This window comes from Platalea leucorodia (assembly GCF_965183815.1).
Source record: "Platalea leucorodia genome assembly, chromosome: 1".
Lineage (NCBI taxonomy): Eukaryota > Metazoa > Chordata > Aves > Pelecaniformes > Threskiornithidae > Platalea > Platalea leucorodia.
The window spans coordinates 105078630-105102745 of NC_138823.1; the positions used below are offsets into that span (position 1 = coordinate 105078630).

The 24116-nt window shown below is 39.8% G+C and overlaps 1 pseudogene across 1 annotated transcript; it reads left to right on the forward strand.

Annotated features, from left to right (window-relative positions):
* Window positions 1-2694: 2694 nt before the first annotated feature.
* On the forward strand, window positions 2695-21508 carry LOC309598576 (pleckstrin homology domain-containing family G member 4B-like; annotated as a pseudogene). Its single transcript has 4 exons — window positions 2695-2715; window positions 3629-3826; window positions 19786-20405; window positions 21473-21508. The product of its transcript is annotated as a pleckstrin homology domain-containing family G member 4B-like (transcript).
* The last annotated feature ends 2608 nt before the right edge of the window (window positions 21509-24116 follow it).

The window sequence follows — 24116 nt, forward strand, 5'->3', positions numbered from 1 at the left end:
TTATTCCAGCAGATATTTCATGGGGTGGCTGTACATATGTTTCTTTTTTTAAGGTCAGCTTTGGGATTTTTTTGTTTGTCTGTTTGTTTATCTGCATCTGTTACAGTTCATTTTTTCAGTGTGGATGGGATTTCACACATTTCTTTTGCTTCAAGACCAAAGGCAGTACAAACACCATTAGTTAGCTGGTGCTTGATGTAATTGCATGTTAGTTTCCCATCTTAGTGTGTAAAAGAAGGCCTTTTATTCCTTTTTAATTTATTAATCCGTAAGTCTTCAGAACAGTTCAGTTAGCAATGTTGTTTCTTCTTGGGTTATATAATGACATCACTGAAGAGATGAGAGGGGAAGTACTAAGGAATTTCCTAGTACTTCCACAGCACTCGCGCTGTGGAATATAGTTTACCTTGCAAATTGCACTTATTTCATTTTTTTAAATGGCTGTAGAATAAACTGAATTTGTTAGGCACTATGCTGCTTTGCCTGTAGAAGAGCAGTATGGGAAGTCTCTGTAGCTGTTTAAGAGGTAACTTCCATAGGAATCTAAGAAACAAAATTTATTCTTGAAGTATCCTGCTTTTTTCAGGTTTTACTTTAATAACAATAACAGGAAACAAACAGTAGAACTTCAAAACAAGTCATTTCCACATTGTGTGAAGTTCTTGCTTCAGGAATTCTCAGCCCCATAACAAATAGTACTTTTCTTTGGACAGCTACTCACACTCCTACACAGGCTGAATCCCCAAGGCTCATTTCAATAAAAGCGATGTCAGCTAAAAGGCTGCCTCTGCTGGAGAGGTGGCTATTAGAAGGCTGAGCTACATCTCAGAGGTGTGGGCATGAGAAGTGTGAGAGGTAGAAAGGCATGAGTGATCTTTGGTAATAAGTCAGTTGGAAGCTGCATTGCAGTGGGCTAACCTAATGAGCTTTCCTGAGTGATGGGGTGTATTGTTTTGGGCTCACCACTGTGCTTTAGAAATGTAGATCTTCCAGGCAGCTGGAGGGTTCAGCCTACTGCGACCGATCGTGCAGATACAGAGGGTCTGGAATCAGCTGGACATGCAGCTCTCAGAGCTGTATGTGGCTTCAGAGTTTCACAGACTGGTTAGATTAGTGAGAATTGCTTTGAAATGGACTCCTCCCAGGCTCCTGATTTGTATGACTAGCTTCTATATGACCAGTAGTTGCTATTGTATGGATGTTCCAGTCTTTTATCTGTGCATTTTCCCATCATGAGTTGTGTGATTTTTCTGTGCCACATTCTTCTCTTCTCTCTTCTCTTCTTCTTCCCTTTCCTTTTAGCAGGTAAAAAGAGTCACAGCACAAAGTATGTGTCTCACAGCCTTAGTTTATTCTGGTAAATAATACTTTGTGAGATGTCTCAAGAGTCACCTGTACTCTTATGCTTTTACTTACCCAGGCTAGAATCTGACCAGCTTTCAAAGGATTGCTGTTTTTATTAGCTGCACTTAGAAGAAGAAGAAGGAGAAGAAGAAGAAAGCAAGCCATGTCACAGAATATTTGCCCTTGTGGTCCTGAGATCCCTTCATTTGAATTTGAACTGTCATCTTGTGGTGGTACCCTGACTCAGCTGCAGCTTTGAAGTAGATATCCCTAGTCACTTTTTGTTATAGTGAGCTCCCTAAAAGAGATGAGAAGACATTAAAACATGGTGTTTCAAGTCAGAATAAAAACTAGGAACATAACTTCCTTCTAAAGAGAGATCAAAACCACTAGGTGAGACAAAGTAGAAGAAAAAAGTCCAAATATATAATGCTTTTCCTGCCCACTCTCTCATTGCAGGTGGGTTTATTGCTTCCATTCTTGATTACAATTAGCTCAGTATTCAAGAGGTTAGCAGATTCTGCTTAGTGCTAGAAAGACCCAAAGATGTTCTTTCTATAACCTCTGAGGCCTGACAGCCTGGTCTTAACTCTTCATTGCAGCTTCTGCCTCTGTTGTGAGCTAGAAATTCCCACATCCGTCTTGTGACTTGTGTTTACCAATGCTTGCTGCCTCTAGAACCCTCTCTCCTTGAGTGGATTTTGTACTTCCAAGGACAAGAATGATTGTCTCCCTCCAAGTAGAGTGAGGCAGTCACTTTACTTAAAGAAACAGATGACAAAATCTGAAAACTGAAGAAATGAAAACATGGTCTTGCAATCTTTCTTTCATTCATTTGGTTGTGCATCAAGTGCTTTTGTGGCCTCCTGACGTGACATAGGTAGCTTCTTGTTTCTTACCAACACCTGTATTATTAGCGAGTGAGTGCAGATCTAGCCAGGTAAATAAAGCAGTATTGTACAACATTTTTTTTTTTTTGGCAATTTTTCAGCCTTGTTCAGTGCTGCAGGATGTATGAATACATGATGTTCTAATATTTCCATCTGGCTGAAGGACAGAATATATACTACCGCTTTTCTGGGCTATTTGAGGTGAATGAAGGTATTTCTTAAGGTGGTGGTGTCCCCGCATGCAGTGAAGATACTTGTTCTGTCATGATCTCATGCAGAATTCAGCTTGTATTGTATGCAGATGACCAGGGAAGGTTTATTCCAGCCTTACCTGTTCCTTACATATCTGAGCAATGTTTGAAAGGATGGAGGACTGGTGCTCCCTAGACTGGATACACCCTTGAAAGCAGACTCCTGTCTCAAATTTTCTTTATGCTAAATGCATTTTGATGGATGACTCATGGGGCTAGCAAAGTTGCCAGTAAGCATTGGTCACAAACCAGTCCAGTTCTGTTCTCTAGAGGGATGCCAACATCTATTGTGTGACTGTCTTCTGCTGCTGAATTTCCTTCATTTCTAAGCCCCGTTGGTTTTGGGTGTCTTGAGCCCACCCCTGTATGCAGATCAAAGAGCTGAAATAACTTTATCGTCCTAAACTGCTTAAACTTGCAGCTTTTCAACTGCTGTCCACTCCTCTCCCCCCTTTCCCCAACTTGTTTTCTTTCAGAGCCTGCCTTCTTCTGTCTACCGTTTATAGATGCATACATCAAGGACATAAGAGTGAAATGAGGACTAGAATGTTTAGCAAAGCGGTATACTAACTACAAACATTTTTATTTTTTTTTCTCCTCTTAAGAGCAGTAGAACTAAAGACAGCACATTGTCACTTCTTTGCTCTCAACAGTGACCTCTTAACATTTCAGTGATTTCTGGATTTGTTCCAAGTTCTAAAGCAAGGGAAGTCTTTCCTTCTTAATCCATTTCTGGTAGAGGAATCCCTCTTACACAGTGAGCATTCCTTTAAAAAAAAAAAAGTTTAGTGGCATGCATCACTGCCTCTGCCTGTAGGCTCTCAAAGGGAAACTTCCAGGTTGTGACCTCCAGTCCCTCCCACTCCCTTTATTCCCTGAAATCTCCAAGCGGAACTGTGATTTGTTACATGCACCTCTTGGAAAATGAGACACAAATTCTCCATGCATTTATTCCACCTTGTTGTCTTTATACATTCCATCCAGTCACAGCTCATGAGAAATTTCTCTTGTCTAAGTTGCACAACAGTGTGTAAAAGTTAGTTCCAGATAATTTTTATGTTCCAGTCCAAGCTGCTGTATTTTAACACCATTGTGCAATTCTGGGAGACTTGTCAAATTACTATTTTAATGCTTTTATTACAGGACTTTAAATCCCTTGACACTTACCTTCAGAGCACACTCTCTGCGTTGTATCCACCTTTTGAGGCCACAGCTGCCACTGTCCTGTGGCAGCTATTCAGCATAGTGTAAAAACTGTATGGTGGAGATGATCTCAGATGCCTAACTGACTTCCTTGTTCCAGCTAAGAGCGCCTTACAATTTATTCAGCAAGAAGCATGTGTGAGTGTACCCACTCCTGCAAAGCAGAGGCCTCCTTTGTCCCTGAGTTAAAGAAAAAGATAAGGTTGAATTTAAAAAAGATAAGGTGGAATTTAATCACTTTACTGCAGGGATCTTTAGATCTGGCAAACAGCTCCAAATGTAGTGATCAAGCCCCATTGTAAACTTACAAAAGAAATAATTAAAAGCTTAGTAAATATTTCTTTTCAAACTGTTGACATCTCCAACAACAGAAACTAGCAGCTGTGTAAAGAAAATGTTCTCTGCAAAACTTTGGAAACATCTAGGAAAATGTAGCTTTGTTATTACTTACTTCAGTTTAAATATCCCAGTTTTATTTTAAATCATCCTACTGCAATCACCAATGTAAAACTAAGGCCAAAATAAAACTTGGGTTAATTAAGCACTAAATGAAGGAAAATGCTATAAAAATCCCACAAACCTGCAAGATGCTTTCTGTGGGGTATAATACTGCAGTTGGGCAAAGCATGCAAGCAAACGAGTGTTGTATTTTCCAAACCAAGAGCTTAAATTCTGGTTAATGGGTGTCTTTAGGATGAATTGACTGTAACTTATAAACTGTTGCTGCCTGGGTTTGTTCCTGGGAGGACATACCCTATTGCAGGAGGGGATGTTTTTCAAGGAAACTTCCTGGGGAACCCACGCTGCCTTCAGGTCCTGAAACAGATTCTGTTGCAGGCCAAATGAATCCTGTGGGCTGGGAAAGTTAAGAAAAACAAATCCAAGAAGCTCTGTTTGTTTTCTGGGTTTTTTTGTGTGGGAAGTTTTAGTCTTTTCTTCCCAGCTACTGACTTCATTTTTATGTTGTCTAGATTCCCTTTCAGCTGTTCTAATATTTGAGATTAGAAAAAACCTTTAAAGAATTTGATTTTCTTTTCTTCTTCCCAGTTTGAGTTGCTAAACTGAGGTTCAGCTGCAAGTCTGACATTGTTGGAGATATGCGAGAAATAAGACAAAGGATGTGAAGGCAGAGGACGTTAATCAACCTCTGTAGACAGTTAACCAGACCTGGCCTGAGAGAAGAAACAGGAGGACACCGCAAAACAGTCTAGCAAGGAAATACCAAGATGAGCACGAGAACACAAGGCCGCTGAAAAAGCCATAAGAATCACTTAACTATGAGTGAACTAACCACACCTCCAGCAATGAAGCCCCTGGCCCAAGCAAAGACCCCCTACCCACTGAGCATGCTCTGTAAATTTAAAACACACTGTACCTTTAAGTGGAGACGAGGCTTATGAGAACAAACAGAAGCAAAGATGAATAAGTGGAATTGTGAAAATACAGATAACAGCTACTCACAATGTATAAAATGTCACTGCATGTTAACCAAGGTGTGCTAGCTTTGTGGAGTTACCACCTAGCACCCATCTCTGTGCAGACATGAAATAAACAACAAATATTTCGACTCTGTGTGTGTCCTGGTTTCAGCTGGGATAGAGTTAATTTTCTTCTTAGCAGCTGGTATAGTGCTGTGTTTTGGATTTAGAATGAGAATAATGTTGATAACACACTGATGTTTTGGTTCTTGCTGAGTAGAGTTTACACCAGTCAAGGACTTTTCAGCTTCCCCTGCTCTGCCAGGTGCATGAGAAGCTGGGAGGGGGCACAGCCAGGACAGCTGACCCAGACTGGCCAAAGGGCTGTTCCATACCATATGACATCATGCTCAGTATATAAGCTGGGGGAAGAGAAGGAAGAGGGGGATGTTGGGAGTGATGGTGTTTGTCTTCCCAAGTAACCGTTACGCGTGATGGAGCCCTGCTTTCCTGGGGATGGCTGAACACCTGCCTGCCCATGGGAAGTAGTGAATGAATTCCTTGCTTTGCTTTGCTTTGCTTATGCGCGCGGCTTTTGCTTTCCCTATTAAACTGTCTTTATCTCAACCCATGAGTTTTCTCACTTTTACTCTTCTGATTCTCTCCCCCATCCCACCCGGGGGGAGTGAGCGAGCGGCTGTGTGGTGCTTAGTTGCCAGCTGGGGTTAAACCACGACAGTATGTTATTCGGCTTTTTTGCACACTGGATAAAAGAACCCTGCTTTTTGGGACAACATCAACTTGTATTTTATTGTTCCCTTCCCCCAATGTGTTCTTGTATGCCATGGAATCTATTTCTAATATCCTTTATATTGTTTAGTGATTTAGAGGCTTCACCTCAGGTATACTGTTAAAGCTCTATGTATCTGTTTTTTGCTCTTATCCATGATTTATCTGTTCTGTCAACCCACTTCATTTAACTTGTACGGCTGAAAACAAAGCAGGCTGAGACAGGTCTCCTTTAAGTTTACTAGGCTGCTTTTATATCCTGCGAGCTGTGGGAATACAGCAAAGTTCATCCACCAGTTGCAATTCATTAAGCCCTTTGTCCCAGGGGTGATTTCTGAGAACAGCATTTTACCTGAGTCGCGTCCCACCGGGGAGGAGCGACTAAGGTTCGCAAATCCTCTCGCTGTGGACTAAGGTGGGCCAGCACTCGAGGTCCGTACGCAAACACCAGCTTTAACAGAAAGCTTCTAGAGAGACAAATATTGGGCACAAATATTCGATACCTGCCAACCCTCTCACGGTATCTACCCCAGCTATGCGGCTTTATGGGAAGTCAAGGTAGGCCATGCAGTGCTTGACTACAGTTTAGCAACTTTAACAACTTAATCACCTTAGGAAGAGTGAAAGAAGGAGAAGGAAAAGAGAATCACCAGTCCCGGATCCAGTGCTGGTCCTGCCAGCAGGGGTATTTGGTGAGGACGAAGGAGAAGAGCGAGGAGGAGAAGTGAAGGTTCTTACGGAGGTGTTGATGCCGCGCAGGGCGCTCGGTGGCAATTCCACAAATCGAGCACGCCGTCATACAAACTACAGCACATTTATCGGGCTACGTGATTAGTATAAACGCGCCTAAATTTACACTTCTTGGTTAGTGATTAACATTGCAAACAGTATTGTTTACTGTATTTAAATTAGCCTCGCTTGCTGTGTAAATTAGCACGCATGCTCCTTGCGGGGCGGCGAACCTCTCAGGTCCTGAATGGAGCCGGTGGTCGCGATCTCCCCTCGCCGCATTTACCTTTCACCCACTTTCTGCGGTTTGATCAAACTTCGTGCTTCTCTGGCCACCGTCCCGTCTTGGGGGCCAAGATGTTCCCCCTTATCGGTCTGTTAGCTCTTCTTCGAGGTTAGAGCCGCCGGTTTTTCACGGTTCGTTACCGATACGAACACTTTCGTATCTTGTGGCTCCCTCCCAAATTCCTTTCCCAAGGCACAAGTGGTTAGCGGTTTTGCTAACTGGAAAACTACATCAGAGATACCAGACGAATTAAGAGGGGCGACCAGTCCGACCAAGAGAAGTGATACCAGGACCCTCCCCCAGGCGATGGGGGGAGGGGGGGATCCTGTGTGTGTGGGGAGGGGAATAAGAGGGTTCCCAGCCCGCGGGGGGTGGGGCCGAGGCAAGGTCGCCCTCTCTCCACAGGGTGACCTCACTCCAGGGGCTGCCCGGTCCTGGGTCCTAGGGACTGTCGCTCTGCGTTGTGGTTTTAGCACCAAGGCTGTTTGAGACATCTCGTTGTTTTGCACTAGCAGTTCTCTACAACCTGATAGCAGTGGCTGTCGGGAGGTTGAGAGCAAAAAAGGAGAAAATACAATTTACCAAAAGAAAAAATGCTGCACAGATTATGGTCTGAAGATTTGGGTTGTTTAACAGGACAGGAGTGCTTCTGAGTAATTATTTTTAGTTGATATTTAAAACATGCAGATAGCTGCTGAAATTAAGTGTGGTTCATTAATTCTTCCAGGGCAATTGGAACAACTGATGGAGAGGTTAAACTGTCAGGGCAAATATTGGAGAGAAAATGCCTGAGACAGCCAAAGATGGGAAGTCCTTCCATAACCTGCAGCTTTACTCTGCCAGTTATTCTGAAGACCCAACCCTTGCAAAACCAGAACGTGTGTGGACACTAGCTCACGTTCACCTCCATATGCTTTCTGTTTGGAAGTTTCCTTGGCTGAAGACCTTAAGAATGTATAGAAGTAAAATTGGAAGTCTGCAGAAAAAAAGGCTTGTTTCCATTTTAAGAATGGGAAAGGAAAGGGAGGGCCAGATGGACCATCTCCTCCCTGATAACTTCAGTCTCTATCCACTGACTTGCAGAAAAAACTCAGGATGGAATGGGACATGGAAGGAGAAAAAGGCAGCACAACAGAGCAGGAAATATTTTCTGCTATTCTGCTGTCTTTACCCCATTGATCCTGCTGCTTTACTTGCTAAATTTAGGCATTTCTGTGGAGAAGACGCATCCTTGCTCCTCTTAACAGGAAATAACAAATTCTGTGTATTTCCCCTTCCCCCAACCCTAGGCAGCACACCTGATTTGTTTTTTTTTCTGAGGGTTAGAGGCTCATCATCCTCCATTAATGTCTTCAACAGGATTTGCAACACTTAACAGCTCTCCTGATGTTATCTGGGGAGAGTCAGTCCTGCATAATCCCAAACAGACCAGAGAGTGTGTATCTAAGGGTGTTACTCTGTCTGTTACTCTGTCTGTCTTCTTCCTGTACCAGCCCATTTCCAAACAGTCTTCGAGTACCCCCAGAAGCAGAATTTTTCCTTTCTGCTCCTTGAAGCCATCAGCAGAGCTTGTGATTGAAACGTTAGTCATAAGCAGTTTTGACTTTTGTACCTTCTTGTTCTGTCCTTTTTGAGTGCCCCCAAAGATAATCTGGGTACAATTAAGAAAGGTAGGAAAAGGTCAGGTGTTTTGCCAGGAGGAATGGATTTAGGCATATTAAGGGGAGGGGCTAACTAGAAATTTTCTGTCTAACGTGGTAGGTGAGGAGTCAACCCAGCCTTCAATTCTGCTTTACGTGCAGACACACATGTTGCCTGAAGGAAAGATTGGCTGAACTCTACTGTTCTTTGAAGAAACTGCCTGTCTGTCAGTCAGAGCTTCATGTCTTTTAAAATAAAAGATAAGGAGGCTTGAGGCAGTTTTTGGAAAGTGTGATAGCTTTCCTTCTAAATAGTTTTGCTGTTCGCGTCTGCATCTTTGTAACCAGTCTTTTTCCTCACCTTCTTAACTGAAATCTTAGGGTTTGCCCCTTGTTTCATGTGATTAGTGCCTGGCTTTGCCACCTGTCATTCCTACGTTTCCGTAAGATTCCATTCACTCTTACAGTGTAGTCCAGCTTCCTCTGTGTTCCCAACAGAGTGCTACATCTGGAAATGTATTTTTTTTGTCTTGATATCACCATGGCTGGAAGCTGCCTTCTGTCTTGAATGGTAATAAATATTATGAGTAGTTTGAGTACTACTCATAGTGTATTTTACCATGTCATTATTTTCACTGAGAATGTCTGATCTTTTTCACCTGATATTCGTTACACAAGAGGTCTCTTTAGTGACTTCTATTTCCTAGCATAACTGTTTTCTTCTAATTCTCAGTCGTTTCATTTTTATTCTTGACTCTCTGAAGCTGACATTACTGTGTATATTTCGAAGCAAAGATGAAAGCTGACAAACTGTTCAGAAAGAATGACAGTCTTTACATTTGAAAATGTAGTCTTGCATTGATGATGGATCCATAGAACTCAACTTCACCATTGTTTCCACTGAAGCCAGAAACAAAAGAGCAAAGGTCACACGATTTCCTTTTAGAACCGACTCCATGAGACCCCACAAACAATTTCTTGAAAAACTCACTTCAGGACTTTACTGGTTTAGATTCAGTGCTATGTTATGTTCATGTCTGTTTGTGAGCTTCATATTTACATGTGGAGAAAGTAACCTGTATCCTTGAGGGGTAAGGATGCTAATTTGTAAGCATCTTTTGGCAGTAAGTGATTCCTGGTCAGTTTTAACTAATTCAGGTCTCCCCAGGGTAGATACAGAATCTTAAAGCTGTGGATTAAGGCTAAGCCATTTTTTGCTATTGCAGTATGATGATTATTTTTCATGAAAGCCTGTAACATACTTAATAACTATTCTTATGTTTCTGCCATACTCTGGTAACAAAGCGGTATTAACATCTCATTGGGGCCTCCATGGTTACCCCACTGTACAACATTTTATCAAACTACTGCAAAGCGAAGCTGAGGTGTAAATCTACAGTTTTTTCAGTTACTCCAACTCAGCAGCTTGTGTAAAGCATCATATTCCACATTAAATGCAAAGTATTCGGTAGTTACCTTAATGTTGTGTGCACAGGTCATTTTTTACTATTGTGTACACAGGTTGTTAATGTGAAGCAGCTGACATGCCATAAATCCATGTTCCTCATTTCTCTAGTTTTAACTCTCTGAACTTTTCCAAAACTGTTTAGAATCTAAAGCAGTGCTGCCTATTCTGATTCCCCAAATACAAGTGACATAAATATAAATCTTTGCCTCTCCGTGTTATATTTTCTCATCAAAACATGGATGGTTTTGGACTCAGTCTGAATGGCAGTCTGTGAAAACCACACCTCCCAAGATGATGCTGAGCCTGCACTGGCACGTGTTTGGGATTTAACAGTGTCTGTTAGAATCCAGATGACACTTAACAAAAATGAATATTTGGATATATCATTGTCATTCAGAATTTCTCACCTCTTAGGTAATTAAAATTTTTTGTTTGTTTGTTTCTTTTGAAACTGTATGTAAGCAATGGTCTCTGTCATTTTTTTGCTCATCAGTCCACTTGGTTAGTTCTTTACCCAATTCTGTGGATTCTGTGCCCAATTGATACCAAAGACTTAAACAATTTAGTAGATGATCAGGCCCCTTTTTGTCCTTTTGTGTAAAGTTTGTAAGGTGTAAACTTTGTAAGACAAAGGAGTCTGCATGTCAAAGGTCTCAATAGTAGTATCTCCTGGGTTATAAAGCCTGACAGACTGAAAGCAGGATGTGATAAGGAAGAACCGAAACAATGAGATGAGGAGGGAGGAATGATTACATGTTGGAAGGGATAGTTACATGTCTGCCTAAAGCCAGTTTCCGGATGGTTGAGGCTTTAGGAACTTGTCCGTAATCTCATCATGCAAATTACTAACCAATCATCATAAAGAGAACGAGCTTTGCAGTTCTTGTGTATAAATGTATCGCGGAAGTCCTGTTCGGTGTGCATGTTAGGAGGAGAGATCCGCCGTGCACCCTGCACTGCAATAAACCAATGTCAGCTTTCTAAATTATCATTTGGTTTGGAGAGTTTTCTTGGTTACTATTTTCGGTAACACAACCGGTTAATCTCTTAACGTTTTCTGAGCCTGATAAGACTTCTAAAGACATGAATCATGAGATAATTCCATAAACTTCTATTGCAGTTTCACTTTCCTTCTATCTGTTTCCTTATCTTTTTAGGAGTGCTTTATCTGGATGCAGCTAACAGTTTAATATTGCTAGCTTATAGTGGGTATCCAAAATTGCAATCCTTTTCACATTCTTTCTGTGCTCCTGTTTGAAAGAAAATGTATTGACTGATAGTTTTATCCTTCTATAAAGAGCAGTAGTCCTCCAGCTTTTGTAATGAGTCCATCATCATCTCCGTATTTTGTATAAAGGAAAACCACCTTTTATTTGGTTGATTGATGGTGGACCTAATTGTCAAAGAAGGTTTCAATGGAGGGAGTTAGCTTTCCTCCTTAGATCAACCCAAGACCAATTGCAAACACAATAACAAAAATCACAGATTACAGATTGAATTTACAGATCAAATTTAAAATGTACTGGGAAATAATGTCACAGCTATTTGTCACAGAAGTTATAAGACATGAACTGATCAGTTATTCGTCCCAATATGTTGTCCCAAAAACTTGGGTCCGTTACCCGGTGTGTATCGCCCAATTCACACACAGAATCGAGGTATTTTTCTTTATTACGTAAACGCATACATACGGGCGCATGGTACAAACCAGCACACCATTGATGTAAACTAACAATTATTTATATAATCATCTAATACATGTTCATTTTCACTTTGTTGAATGATTGGTTAAAATTCTTTGCCTGCCATGTAAATTACTACGTATGCTCAATATGATTCTCGAGACCTTTACTTCCTTAATCTTTTGGGTCAGTGGATTTCTTGAGTGGGTGGTCCTTGAGTCGGTGGTCGATCTCCCCCACTGGAATTATCTTTCCCCTAAGTTCACTTAACTTTGGCAACACTAAGCAGTCCTTTACAGACCGTTAGTGAAGCAAACTATCGTTCACTTTAGAGTTCTTTGTTATGAGACATGTATACTGTTTCATGATGCCATAGTATTGTTAGGGTAAAATGAGCAAGGTTAATCTTTACCGACATCAAATAGACGATTGGAAACAAGTAACAAATATCCACTCCAGTATCCAGAAGGAAACTAAGCAGTCTTTGTAATTATTACCTTTGTGCTGCTTTTCTAGAGAAGCTGGAAAATAACTGCAAATGCAAGTAGTTTTCATTACTACGGAGCTGCTGCACAACACTTCTAGTGCTTGATCTGTTATGTGGCTCTTCTTATCTGAGAATAATTAGAGTACCCACAAGTCAAAAAAGCTTTGCAGACTCATGACTCATGACTTTATTGGACTTCAGTGAGCTGCCTATCTTTAGTGTGAGCAGTGACAAACTACAGAGGTGTTTTTAAAAGTTTGTAGACCAAGCCTTAATATATTTGTGATTAACTTTTTTCTTTTTGAAATTGGAGAAATTTTTATTCTATGTTTAACTTGAGGCATCCCTGCAGTGAAAGAATTAATTTTTCATAAATCAGTGTCTTTTCCTTACCAGAAACAGCTGAATCTAACTGAAATTTCCATGACTCCAGCCTGCTCCATTTAAAGTCTGCAGTGTTTTCTATTATTCCAATAAGTGCTATCAAATTCAAAGTCTGATAAAGGGAAGGACAAGGTATGAGAAACTTGCCTTAGTCTCTATTGTGTGAACTGGAAATTTCCCTGGTACACAACTATTCAAGAAATGCTTTGAAAATTTACAGTATTTAAGCTGCAGTTACAAGAGGCTAAAGGACGTATTACCCGTTGTTTGTCCAAAGTACAGAATCTTGTCGGTGTCCAAAACTCTCTGACCAGGTTCTTTTAGATATTCCACATGTGGAGGGTATAATGTTCAATATCAAATTTAGTTATTTGAAGATATTTGATGTTACATGGGGTTTCTGATTTAGCAGTGATACAAAATTTATCGAAACCACAAAATATATTTTAGCAAAATATAGCAATTGTAATACACCGTTCAATCTTAATACCAGTGTGATTCCTATTATTGGTCTGTAATATGCTCACTGTCACAACGCTGGGCATCCTGAGTCGCTGGGAAAGAATACATGGGTTGAAGCCAGCTCAAGCCTGTTGCTCTCTTTGAAATTCTTTTGCTAATTTTGTTTTTTATACTCTATGTCATACTGAGCCATGTATTTACTCCCCTGATCTAGTCTAGCTTACTCAGGGAGAAACATTTATATCATCAGTTGATTTACTTACTTAACTGTGATAGCCCTTTATCTAAAACAAAGGCCACCCTCACAAAGGTCCCCTTTGGGCTGAGATAAAGTCAGCTTTGCAACAGCCGTGGTCCGTCACAGTCTGCATTGTTCCCTGAGCTTCATGAGCACATTGCCCTTGCCCATCTTCTCTGAGCCTTCTTCCATTTTAGGAGTTTATTGGTCAGTCACAGATCTCTCTGTCATTCAAAATAATGGTGGTGTGACTGCAGAGTGGATGGTTTCATTGTAGTATAATAAGAAAGCAGTTATTTGTTGCCTTAATAACAGATGTTACAAATGCCTACCTTTCTCCATTTTGCCTCAGGTCTACTCCTCCTCCTTCCTCACCCTCCCTATGGTATCTTGTTACTTAACTGGGAAGGTGAACTGCATATCCTGCAGTTGCTGATGTAATAACACCATAATCTTTTTAACATTAGCAGCTGGAAAAAGAATCTTCTACCCCCGAGTTCAGAAGTAGAATATTGGAGCAATATCTAACATGAGACAGGGAAGAGCTCTTAGGGAGGTACTGTGAAGAACACTGTTGCATTAGCTCTTGGAAGCTATTTAAATAATGCAGTTGACATTTTTCTGTTTCAGAAAGTAGTAGTTTGAGTTACTTTTCTTCTTTGGAGCTGTGAGTAGCAGCAATCCAAATTTTGGAATGGTATCACAGGGTAATGATCTACCCCTGCTGGCAATGGGTGAAAAGATATAATTTTAAAAGGTACCTCTTCTGCACGTATTTCTGATCCCTTACATGCTTTACTTCTTCTAAGAGTGTCTTACTTGAGTGTGAATCCAAAACATTTTGCAAAGGAAACTAGCAGTTTTTCACATTCTGCAGTTAATGGCCTTGTTCATAAATGTTTAACATTAAAAACTTCAGAATTTGTGCCATTCATCGTGTTTCTACAACACACCATTGCATGTTGATTAGACAGAAGAAACAGGTAAAGATTTCTGAAAGGTGGTTCATAAAAGACCCTAATTTTCTTATTTCATAAGCAAAACTTAGATGGTTTAACAAAAGCTCTTCGATGTCAGAAAAGAGATGGTAAATTATCACTTACTTTCCTGTAATGTATTAGGAGACATTTGGGAGAAAAGTATTGTACTGGAGACATTTTCTGAAGTCTGTTTTTGTTTAAAATTTTAAAGAAAAGCAGCAGTACTGTAGTTCAAAACTTTCTGCCATTCATAACTGAAAGTAAAAACCTTTACATCTGTCATCTTTTCATATTGAAGTTTATTTGCTGTTTATTGGTAGGTAAAAAGTCATATTTGCTTGTATTTACATGTTTCTCTCAGAAGGGTTCTACTGGAATCAAACATAGAAATAGTAGTTTACAAGATTGAAATCAGAAACTAACAAATGATCATTAGAGTTCCAAGTATGTTTAAACCAGCTGTGTTTATTCTTTTTTTTTTTTTTGGTTGTTGTTTTGTTTTGTTTTTAAATTATACAGTTTCCCACTAGAATTGTGAGCTAATGTCTGTCATGCCTTTGTTGGATGCAGGTTTTTACTTTGCAGTTCTGGATTAAAATGTATGAGAGTCTTTTCCTGTTTTTCTTAGTTTCCAATTAAGGCAAGAACCATTGAGCTATTTTTCCACTAGGATTTACATTCTGTGCACGTATCAGACTGAATTACATATCAGCCTTTAACAAACTTGGACTGAGGGTTATGAGTTTATAATAAAACCTGCTTGAACAAAAGTTATGTTGTATTTAGTGTTTTATAATTGGTGATGCACTGTTTCCAAAGACGTTTCAAATATGAGCACATCTGTTGTGTAACAGAAAATCTTTTCCCTAGGGCAAAGGTAAACTTTGTGTTGTCCATTAGGTATCAAGATGAACAGACTATGTCAGTAGATTTGTGTTTACTGAGGCATGCTGCAGAGAGATAGACCCAAGAGATCTTTTCTGTCTCAGGTCTGGACAGGTATTTTGCCCCTCCAAATAATGTATTACCTTTTTTTTTTCCTGGGCTAAACGTTTTATTACTGTAGTGAAAAAATGCTAATCGTGTCTTTTGTTGAAGATCAGAGTGCTTATGGAGATAACAAATCCTACTGTTATTAATAAATGTAAGGTTTTTTTTCAAATGATGCATCAGATTTTCTAAATCTTGCCCGTTTTCCATCCCCAAGTAAAATAATTAAAAGCTGCTAAAAGTAGCAGTTGTTTCCCGTTTGTTGAAAAAAGAGTTCACTTGCCCTGTCGTGCTTTAACCCCAGCCAGCAACTAAGCACCACGCAACCTCTCGCTCACTCCCCCCTTGGTGGGATGGGGGAGAGAACCAGAAGGGTAAAAGGGAGAAAACTCGTGGGTTGAGATAAAGACAGTTTAATAATTGAAGTAAAATAAATTAGAACAGTTAAATAGGCAAAGCAAAAACCATGCACGCAAACAAAACAAAACAAGGAATTCATTCACTGTTTCCCATCAGCGGGCAGGTGTTCAGCCACCCCCAGGAAAGCAGGGCTCCATCACGCGTAACGGGTACTCGGGAAGACAAATGCCATCATACCCAATGTCTCCCCTTCCTTCTTATTCCTCCAGCTTATATACAGAGCATGACGTCATATGGTATGGAACAGCCTTTGGGCCAGTCTGGGTCAGCACCCCCCCGGCTGTGCCCCCTCCCAGCTTCTTGTGCCCCCGGCAGAGCAGGGGAAGCTGAAAAGTCCTTGACCAACGTGAGCGCCACTTAGCACCTATTCAGAGACAGCTTAGCACTACCTAGCAAGAACCAAAGCATCAGTGCATCATCGACATTGTTCTCATCCCAAACCCAGAACACAGCCCCATACCGGCTACTAAGACAAAAATTAACTCTATCCCAGCTGAAACCAGGACAGCCCTTTTTTTCATTTCCCTCTATCAGCAAACCGTTTAAAAATAAAGATCAAAAAATGGATTTGAGGAGAGGAAAGAGAGGGACAAAATTGCTGCAGGGAGGAAAAAAAAAAAGCAGAACACAAAGGAAAAGAGAGAGGATAGAAAACTTAAGATACAGGAACTGTTGTGATGTGCTCTAAGGAAGTGGTAAATGTGATGAACCTCTTCCAAAAAAAATGTCACAAGCTGCTGTTAACCAAAAGAAGCAGCATCAGAGGCTGACTGTTTTTAAATACAGAATATGTTACATCTTGGACCAGATTGATTATCCAGTTACTTTGCTCTCTTTGCATGTGCAACATTCATATCAGGGAAGGTAATGAGGTCTTTCTACATGCATAGAAAATTGCAAAAGGAACTGCAGAATGCGTCACCCCTTTAGAGATCTCACAACAGTTCCTGTGTCTGCTTTCCTCTCCCATATTTTTCTCTAGCTTTCCTAGTCTTACGGCTCTTTGTTGTTAGAAGGCTCCCGTTCAAAATCAGAAGTGGCCTGACAGCTCCCCTGTCTTTGTTTAGATGTAGATTACTGCACAACTGCAAGGCACCAGAGAATCAAACTCTTAGAGTAATGCAACTCTGTTAATAGAAGAACTTCTGACATAAATCGAGAGCCACTAATGTTCTGTTACTTCTAGCATATGCTGGCAATTTTCTAATGTACACAGGCTGTAAATGTTTTCATCATGTTGTTAGTATTTTTGTATCTGTTGAGGTATTTTACATGATGTTTCCAGAGTGAATGAGGAAAGCGTTGACTGAAAGAACAGTGGCTTTTCTGAGTCCAAGATTTTACTCATCCTCTTTCTAGCATTAGTGTTTTACCAGAAATCTCATTTTGTGAGTCTTTCTCATGTTTCTGAAGGAAATAACAACAGTTTTAATGATTATTCTCTTTTTACAATGACTTCTCAATTCTCTCTGTATGAATTCTTCATTCAAACTACTATTACGTTTCTTTAGTAAAGCAGGAAAATGCTTTAAAATTAATTTAATTATGAAGGATGCCTAGATGAGCAACCATTTCCTATTTAATAAAAGCAATTTATCAAGCATGTTCTTTAAATTACCTTTCCCCCAGTAATAGTGAAAAAAGTGAAATCTATTTTTTATATATATATTTTATGTCCCCAGGGTCTGGTGCACAGGAGTATCAGCACGGTTTGGAAGAAACCTGAAAACAATTTTTATTAAAACCCGTTCTGGATATTTGCATAAGTTTGCTTTAAATTCAGTAGTTTATTTAAAATATTTTTAGATGAGAAAATGGAAGAAGAAAGTTCTTCTGGGAGCAAGGGTTTGCCATTTTAAAAGACAGTATACATTTTAGTAAAAGCGACAGAACCACTAACAAAATGTACTGCTGTAACATAAGCTTCCTGTAAATGTAAGCCTTAGATAAACTTTTCTGGTTTGATATACCTGTATCATCTGGTATTTGAATGGCTTTTTTTTTTTTTTTTTCCAAGTTTCAGTAATACATTCTTACTGTAGCACTTCTACAGTAAAATTTGCTTAATTTGTAAGCATTAAAAAAAAACCAAACACCTGCTTAATTTGTAAGCATTTTCTTCTTCATACTCTCTTCATGTTCCCAGAAAAGTGAGGCCATTTTAAATGTCTTTCACTTTCCTGCTTAGTAATATCCGGATTCTTGCACTATCTGGTAGAAAAGTTAGAGAACACTCATTGGTGTTAAACTGTTGAAACCTTGTCATTTTTTGTGGGAACAGAGCACAGTCTGGTGAATGGTATATATGCATTCTGAAGGAGCAGGATATTTGTCTGGAGACAGAAGAAATATGTCCTCTTTTAACAGCGTATATTTAAGTCTACTTAGTCCTCTTAGTCGTTCTGCCTTCTATCCCCCTCCAATACTAGATTAACTTATTCTCCAGCCTTTCAACAAATTTTTTAAGTTGGAATCAGATTATGATTTCTAGTTCATACATATTGTGGGGAAAACAAAACCTCTTGCTACTTGTATAATTGAACTTTTTAAGCTATCTTTCTGATTTTAAACTATACATTGAGTCCTTCCTGGAGGAAGATACTTTACAAGTAAGGTTGGATTTGGTACTGTCTTCCCAGCTGTTTAGAAAATGTAAAGGTTGGTTTTTTTGGTTTTAACAGAGTGAGGTAGTGGGACAGCGATGAACAAAATTGTTTTAATTCCTTTCCTCTTTTTGAGACAACTGTGGCCCCTGATGCATTGCAATGTTCCAGTTCTAGAGTCATGTGAATAGAGCAGTAAGAAATGCCTTTTTTAATTTCCTTTTTTTCTTTTTTTTTTTTTTTTCTTTCCTGATTGCAAAGAAATGGTAAGAAAATCAAAGCTCAGATACTCAGGATTTTAGCATCACGTGTTTTTCCAGTCAGTCCCTTGGATTTGAGACTTAATGTTGTTTTGTTTGTTTTTAACTTGCCTGCTTAGAAGGTAATACTTAGTAATATGAAATTGTAATAATCTCCTTTCTAACCTGTGCAACATCTGGAAATCTAGAGTAAAGGCTGAGTTGAAGAAACAATTTTCCCTTTAGCAGCCAAGAAAGGAGAAAATACGTAGTGTAGTAGAGAGGTTGCTCTTACATTTCAGCAGGGCTATGGAGCCATCTTAGGAGAAACCACAATTTCATTCTGGATTGAGAAAATTTTGTAAAAGAGGGGAGCTCTTCCTTTTGAATTGGAAGCTTCATGGTGCTTTAAACCGATGAATAAAAACACTCATATGGGTTCCTTGGCTTAGGTCCAAAGGCTTCTTAGGTTGGCTTCTCTTCCTTCTTTTCTACCTCTCCCCCATTCCTACCTTACCATTTGTAGCTAAGGTGGATCCTGGCTGTCCTGTGAATCCTGGACTTTTCATATTTGAGACAGCCAGAAGGAAGCCCTCCTATCTCATCCTCTGGAAAGAACGAATCCCGTGAAACTTTAAAGGTCTACTGGAAAGTAGGTTTCTTATTGTAGGTAAAGAATGTTCTTGATAGGCACTTTTGCAGTGTCTTCCATGTTGTGCCCCAGTTGTCTGGTGAGAATATCCAGGCTGGTGTTGACTCTAATTTTTGAAGGTATCTATTTTTTTAAAGCTGCAATTGGTATCCCTCTTGAGCTTTACAAATGCGGGTAATGCTTTCATTAGGGAAAGTTTAGTCTTTTTTGCTATGTACCATAATCAGTACTTACAAAAGAGGAAACTGAAATGTAAAAGAACAGACACTCTGCAGTTCAGTAGTGTAGATCAGAAAGGGAGCTAGGTATTTTGACTGCCTGTCCAGTCCTTTAGCCACTAGGCTACATGACTTCTGTAATGCTACCCTTTTCCGTTTCCAAGCTGTACCAATAAGCTACAGTAGCAGAATATGGATGGTCTTGTATTAAAACATGTTATTTCGTTGTTCTGTAGACATACTGCTGACTAGACTATGCTGACATGTTGTAATGTGCAACACCTTGATAGTGTTACAAGGGAATGCTAACTGAAACAGAATTTTACCTTGTTTGCTTTTTAGAAAGAACAATATGCTCAATTAAAGATCAGATTTTTCTTTCTGATATTTTTGCTTTTTGTCCTGCTTATAGGCTAATTACAGTGGTCTCATTTTCTACCATGACGGCTGGCCATTGTGCATCCCTGAAAAAGTGGTGGTACAGTTAGCATCTCTCCAGAGTTTGCCTGAAGCCATGAGATTTTTACTTACAAGTAGTACCTGCAGGGAAGCATTTGGCAAATTTAGTTTTGTGGACAAGGAATGGAAGGAGTTGTTATACCTGAAAAATTTTTACAGTGGCATTTTTTGAAAATGTGAATTGTGAATGAGAGAATTTTCCATTGCAGAGCTGCTTACTGACAACTGACCCAACTGTATAGAACCCCATGGGAGAATATAATTAATCCTGTCTTTGTTCCCACAACTGAAAGTATCCTGCATAATTACTCTAGTAGTCTTCTCTTTGATCAGCTGATTAGTAACAATACTGATGTCAGAGCAATGACCCAGACCATGGAAGGCAACAGCTCATGTGACAGCTCTGTTTGCAATGTTACTGCCTCTACTGTGATAGAAATTACGTTGACGAAGAATCGCAGCAACCTCAATAATGGTGTGTCAAGTTCAATTCATGCCTCTGAAAATACACTTGAATTAGAGCACAGGAAGACTCCTGGCAAGAAAACCAAGGATGACTATGTCAATCTCTGTGTATGCTCAGGGACTTGCCCCAGCATGACAGGCAGTGGTTTTGAGCCTGAAAAGGAACTTAAGATGTTGAAAGATGAGGTGTTATTTCTCTTTGGGGGGGGGGGGGGGGGGAAAGTAGCATGAAAAACATAACTTTCAACATGGATTTGAGCAAGTCAGGTCCAAAAGAACAACAGCTCAGGGATTCTTCTTGCTTTGAACCAAGATGTTTATTTAGAAGATCATACATAGAAGCACTGCAAAACCCAATGAATGTCAGTTTCATTTCAGAGGAGTGGTTTGCTGAAGAGGCTTCAGGACACATAATGGACTTGCATGTTGTAAATGAGAAACAGACTGAAAAGTGAAACTTTATTTCTGGTTAGCTAATACCAAAGGATGAAAAGAAAGAGGTCATAATCTCTGCTGATTGTCTACTGGCTTTTGAAAAGCTGCTCGTACCTAATGAAGTTCCCTCAATAGTAGACCGCAAGACTGAGACACGCTCCTGGTCTCTAGACAGGTCAGTCAAAGGTCCACATTTTAAAGATCAAGGACCTGACAAATCTTTGCATGACATGCCAGGTGGTAACCCTAAAAAGTCATTAAATGTTGTTTTAAGGCCAGGAAAATTGGACAGTGATGGGCAGTTATTCACTGTGAGAAACTACAAGCACAGCAAAGCAGAGGAACGTAAAAACCAAAAATCTTTTAGATTTTGCTCTTTCCTTGTAGCATCCTCATAGGTGTTTGGTAGGATAATTAGCCTACCTAGAGAATTTCCTTATTTTGAAAATAAAATTAAGAGTGAGATTTGGTTTACTGTAATTAACTGATTTTTTCATATATCTTGTCAGTGCTTTATTTATTTTCTCTTAAAACTTTTTCATGCAAATTGCTTCTCAAAATGCTCCATATATACTGTTTTGGAGTAAAAAAAGAAAAAAAATTGGTATGCAAGATCACCTGACAATCTTGGTAAGTATCCACCACTTGTTGTGGATAGATGAGAGCTTGCTCTGCCTATGAAATGGAAACCCAGGGTTCCTTTTGTATGTCAGTGAGCCTAAATATGCTCTGCACCTCAGCAAGATCTGTTAGCTCGAACAGTTAACAGCTACTGACGGTGACTGTATACTAGGCTGCCTCAGATTATGGACAGAAAAGATTTGTGTGACCTGTGAAATGTAAGCAGGACAATTTCTAGTATTTTGTCTTTGCTTATTGCCCTGTAGCCCTTTTATCAGCTACAGGTTGTTGGTGTTTTTAATCTCATTTTGAGTTTCATGGGCATAGCTGGGTGCAGAATGAAGTCAATAGTGTTTGTGCATGTGACAAAGATCTGGAATGTGTCTTCCTGGGCTACATATTAAGATGGGCTACATATCAGGGACAACTGACTTCTGCCTGTTTTGTGGGTTGGCTTTTATTCTCAGCCACGGTTTTCATGGCTTTGGACCAATATTACTGCATTTGTATGTGTGTGTAAGGCTTTATCTGACTTAGTGGATTCTGCCAGGGTGCATGTACTTCCTCCAGTTGACAACAAAATTGTCCAGTCCAGATGAAATTGCCTTGTGGCTTCGTTCTTGATCTAGGCTACAAATTAACTAACCCTGACTTGAAAATAATGCAATATCTCTAGTTACTTAATATGTTGTTAAATCAGTAGTCTGAAAGACAGGAAAATCAAAATAATTGCTTTTTTCAGTATAAGCAGATGACAGAGGAGTGCTAAGGAGCTATGAACTATGGAATTTCTCTCTTCCAATAAAACTGTCTTTATTCCAAAAAAGAAGTACAGTAAGTTTTAATGCTTGTTGTCAGACTTATGTAAGATTATATTTAAATAATTAAGACAATTTTCAAACGATGGTGGCATTTCCAAAATATGTGATATTTTCTATCCTAACACACTGCCTTTCTTCTCAAAAAAGTTTATATTATTAAGGTGGTTGTACCTTCAAACAATAATGAAGTGAAAGCAGAAACTTAGTATACTGTAGTCTTAAATTAAAATGTCATACTAGCTTTAATTTTAAGGTCTGTCTAGAAATTTACAGTATTTTCTTGGGCCTCAATGGGCTTTAGAAGCAGTGGTGAGAGAGACTGGATGCAAAATTGATGATCTGGTTTTCTTTTTCCATCATGCAGAGTTCAAAGACCATACCTTTTGCTAATCAAAGGAAGGTAAAAAAACCTTACAAACCTCCCCTACAATATTTTGAAATAAACAAGTACCATAACATCTAATAACACAATGTTTTTCTTAGAAGCAGTTGAGTGAAAATTTTGTAGTAGTTCTTGAACAGCATGTCCGTGCTCACACCTGCCCTTCTCCAGCTCCAGTGTGTTATAGCAAGTGTAGTCTTGTTTTTTCTCTTCCCCAAGATGTTCCTATGCTGCTAGTTTATGTTCATCTTGCTATCTTCCAAGACTCCCAGATCCTTTTCAGCAGAGCTGCACGCCAGTTAGTCAGTTCCCAGCCTCTGTCATTGCAAGAGGCTCTTCCTTCCCAGGTACATGACTTTGCATTTGTCCTTGTTGAATTCTGTAAGCTATCCTGTTGGCCAACCGTGCAACTTCTCTAGGGCCCATTGTATGGCAGCACTGCCCTAAAGCATATCATCTGTTTCCTCCCAGTTTGGTGTCATCTGCAAACTTGACGAGAGCATACTCTGTTGCCTCCTCACTTTATTGATAAAAATGTTAAACAGGACAGGTTCCAGGATAGACTTGTGTGGTACTCCACCTGTTACCCGCCTCCAGCTAGAGTACACTAAACACTGCCCTCAGGTTTTTTACCCATCTGTTGTCCACCCCCATCCATATAGCAGTGTCCTAACTGGGACACAACAATATTGTGGGCAGCAGCGTTGAAAGTCTTTTTGAAGTGAAAGTAAATGACTTCCGCTGCTTTCACCTCTATCAGATATCCGGGCATTTTATCATCAAAGGCAATCAGGTTAGTTGAGCATGGTTTATCTTGGTAAATCCATTCTGACTGTTCCCAGTCACCTTCTTCTACTTCATGCGCCCAAAAATGTGTTCTAAGAGGACTTGCTTTGTGAATTTTCCTAGATACCAAAGTGAGGCTGATTGATCTGTAGTTACATGGATTGACCACATTCTGTAGTCATGGGGGGCCTCTGCTGATCTCTGTGACTTTTCAAAGATGATTGAGAATGGCCGTTCAAGGATATCAGCCAGTTCTGTCAGCACTCTTGGATTCAACTTGTTGAGTCCTATGGTCTTGCATGGCTTAAGTTCTCTCATGACATGATCCTTGTTCACTTCTGGTAGTTTGAACACTTGCTAATCACAGAGGTCTGAGAAACTTTATTGGTGAAGAATAGGGCAAAAATAGGCATTGAATAGCTCAGCCTTAACTGGGTCTGCTGTCACTAAATCACCTATCCCATTCAGCAACGGTCCTATGTTTCCTGTGTTGTCTTTTACTACTAATGTAGCAGTATGAGCTCTTATTGCCCTTGACATGCCTTGCATGTTTCAATGCTCTATGGGCTTTTGCTTCCCTAACACCATCTCTACTTGCCTTGTCAGTGTTTCTAAACCACCTATCAGTTTCCTGAATGCACTGAAATGTGCTCTTCCTAAAGCCCAGGATCTGTATGCTGCTATTCTTTCTTCACTATCCTCAGGTTCTTGAACTCCACTATCACACAGCTACTACAGCCACGTAATAGTGGAGTTCGAGATATGTGATTACCA